This window comes from Heloderma suspectum, chromosome 4, assembly GCF_057233095.1.
Source record: "Heloderma suspectum isolate Gila_16-S chromosome 4, 16-S_ref, whole genome shotgun sequence".
NCBI lineage: Eukaryota > Metazoa > Chordata > Lepidosauria > Squamata > Helodermatidae > Heloderma > Heloderma suspectum.
The window spans coordinates 145,270,688-145,274,078 of NC_139461.1; the positions used below are offsets into that span (position 1 = coordinate 145,270,688).

Sequence of the window (3,391 nt, forward strand, 5' to 3'; positions counted from 1 at the left end):
CAGAGGGGAAGCAAACCTAGCCTCCCTCAGGAGGGAGTTCCACAGCCTGGGAGTGGCCACCGAGAAGGCCCTCTCTCGGGTTGCCACCAAACGTGCCTCTGAAGGCAGCGGTCTCAAAATAAGGGCCTCTCCAGAAGATCTTAAAACCTGGACAGGCCTGTATGTGAGAAGACAGTCCTTCAGGTAGCCTGGTTTCAAGCCATTTACAGCTTTATGGGTCATAACCACCACTTTGAATTCTGCCTAGAAACAAGCCAGTTGTAACAAGGGAATCGTGTGCTCTGTGTAACTGGGCCAGGTCAATAGTCTGGCCACAGTATTCTGGACCAGCTGAAGTTTCTGAGCAGTTTTTGAAGGCAGCCCCACATAGAGCACATTACAGTAGTCCAAATGGGATATAACGAAGGCATGCGTGTCCGTGGCCAGATCAGACATCTCTAAGGATGGGTGTAGTCGGCACACTAGCCTCAGCGTTGCAAACACACCCCTGGCCACTGCTGAAACCTGGGCATCCAGGTTCAGCACCAACACCAAGAGTATACCCAAACTGCAAGCCCGGGTCTTCAAGGGGAGTGTAACCCCATCTAGCACAGGTTGAAAACCTATGCCATGATCTGCCTTTCAACTGACCGAAAGCAACTCTGTCTTGTCTGGATTAAGCTTCCATTTGTTTGCCCTCATCCAGTCCATTACTGACATAAGGCACTGATTTAGAACCAGAACAGCTTCCTTGGATCTGGATGGAAAGGAGAGATTGAGTTGGGTGTCATCAGCATGCTGGTGGCACCCAACCCCAAAGCTCCAGACAGTCTCTCCCAGCTGTTTCACGTATATGTTAAATAGCATGGGGGATAAGATGGAACCCTGAAGGATACCACAGGCCAATGGCCATGGTGTCAAACAGGAACCCCCAGCACTACCTTCTGGAATCACCCTTCCAAGAAGGACCGGAGCCACTGTGTAACACCTCAGACAGATTTCTCAGAAAGATACCACAGCTGATGGTATTGAAAGCTGGCAAAAGATCCAGCAGAACAGGGATATACTTCCCATCCAGTTCCTGGCATAGATCGTCCTCAACACATCGATGTACCTGCTTTCTATGTTAGCTTTGTATGTAGGCTAGTATAAAAACAACTTTATTAGAGGATCTTTGGGAGATTTTGACATTCGAAAGACTAAGCAGCTACGGGCTGCATCAACTATCCCTGTGCACCTAAGAGGATTAGCTACCCAGAACTATCAGTGTTGTTTCAGACTAAGCATACCAAACAGACATGCATTACCAATCATTCTATGTTTCAGCTTTAAATATCAGTTCACCATCTCTACCAGGAGTGGGGAATGTCTTTCAGGCTGAGGGCTGAATTCAATTTTGAAGAATTCAATTCTCTGTGGTGGCTGAAGGCAAAGAGGGTGGCTCCCCCAAAATACATACCAGCATACTGCTTCCGGTATGTTTCTGGGCATAATTCAAAGTGCTGATTATGATCTATAAAGCCCTATACAACTTGGGACTAGGCTACCTGAAAGACTGCTTTCTCCCATATGAGACTGCCCAGGTCTTAAGATTTTTGGGAGGGGCCTTCCTTTTGGTATTGCCTCCTTCAGAGGTGTTTTGTGGTGATGTGAGAGAGGGCCTTCTTGGTGGTTGGTCCCAGACTGTGGAACTCCTGCCAAAGAAGATTCGGCTGGCTCCCTCTCTGCTGCCTTTCCATCGGCGGCCAAAGAAAATTTTACTCAAGCAGGCCTTTGGTATGCAAGCACGTCTGTTGGGCTGGGTGCTGTTTATTCTGTACTTGTTTTTAATTGTGTTTTTATGTATTTGCTTTATTATTGTTTTAGTTAAGTTTTTACTTATCCATGACTGTAAGCTTGATTGAAAGGTGGGAGTAGCAATCAAATGCGGGGGGATGTAATGGAGCTTAATGTTCTTACTGCCAGTAACTGAGCCTTAGGAGAGCATCTCAACCTTTTAGCATGAGGGAAAAAAACTGCACAAAAGCCAGGAAACCACCAATCAGTGGTTGGGGGAAAGGGGGCAGAGCCATTTGGAGAACCCTGGAGGGTTGGATTGGGACCCCAGGCTGGAGGTTCTCCACCCCGTTCTCCACTAAGGGGAAGGGACTGAGGAGCAAATACAAAATGTCAGCGTTTAAGACTGAAGTACTGGAAGGAAAGGTTGTATGCTCACATTCAGGACACAACTCTGCATTTCATGTCTGACAACCACCTTTCACCAGCACTCATTTCCAAGGGGGGGTCAAGCAAGGAACTCTGCAAAGCAACATATTCCTTGAATATCAAGTTATCACATTGAAACATGTGCATGTATAGCTAGAATGCAACTGCATGAGTAAAGGCAGGCCTTTGGCAAAGCTCGGGGCTTGCTCTTCTGTTTGCAAGTCTGTGACACAGCAACTCGCTTGAACATTCAGGTATTGGAATGAAACCGGGTGCGCGCTCGTGTTCAGAACACAGGGATACCATTCAAGTTCCCGCACTCCGGCGTGAGTTTCGCATCCGTTCTCGGGGGGGGGGGGGGACGACAACGTGCAGCGCAGCACAACGCCAGGATCGCCCACGAGCACGGCCGTACCTGCTTCCCACGAGCAGGTTGGAAGCTGCTCTTCGGAAGACACCACCCGGCGAGATCTGAAGCAAAGCAGCAGCGACCTAGGCGGCTCCGGGGCCCCTCTCCACTGTCAAGCGCGAGGCCTCCTAGTCAGCCTGGCGCGGGCGGCGGAGCGCCAGAGCCTGCGAGGAGGCGCGGGGGCCCGGCGGCGGCCCCCTCCCAGCTGGGTCCGCCGGGCCAGCTCCCGGAACCGTTCCCGCAATGTCTCTTCCCGCGATAACAGCCTGAGGCTCCGCCTGCCGCGCTCCCCACAGAAAGGGGTATCCTTCCGCCTGCCTTCTTTTCCTGGGCATCTCGCTGCCAGCGAGCGACGGCGGCGGGACGGCCCCAGGCAGCCTCGTCATGGATCGGGGCGCTTCACCCCGCCGCTCACCCGCGCTCCGGCGTCACCACGCCGCCGCTTCGCGCATCACTCCTGGCCCGACGCCGCCACGGCCCAGAAGCGCATGCGCGCCCGCCGTCGCTCGACTCTGCGTGGCGGAGGAATCCTATTAACCTCACGACGCTGTCGCGTCATAAAGAACTTCGCGCGGGGGTGATGCGGCCGCAGCAGCCGCGGCGCTGAGAGCCAGTCAGTCAGCGAAGGAGAGGGCGAGGTGCCAGTGCGGGGGCCGCCGCCGCCGCGAGGGCAGTGCCGCTCAGAAGAGCGCGAAGAGGCGGGCCGGCGGGCGGGCAGCAGCGGGGAGAGCGCCCGGAGGGAGGGGAGACGAGGACGCCCGTCCTCCTGCAAGGCCGGCCCCTCCGCCCGCTTCCGCC

The 3,391-nt window shown here is 53.8% G+C and overlaps 1 protein-coding gene across 2 annotated transcripts in view; it reads right to left on the minus strand.

The window, feature by feature from the left end:
* STING1 (stimulator of interferon response cGAMP interactor 1) overlaps nucleotides 1-2,718 on the minus strand; it is a 49,593-nt gene extending 46,875 nt beyond the window's left edge. Inside the window, exon 1 of one of the 2 annotated variants that reach the window (XM_084850831.1) lies at nucleotides 2,600-2,718. The gene's annotated coding sequence lies outside the window, so the exon portion shown is untranslated. The remainder of the gene's footprint in view (nucleotides 1-2,599) is intronic. The other variant, XM_084850827.1, reaches the window with a different exon arrangement.
* Nucleotides 2,719-3,391: the final 673 nt, after the last annotated feature.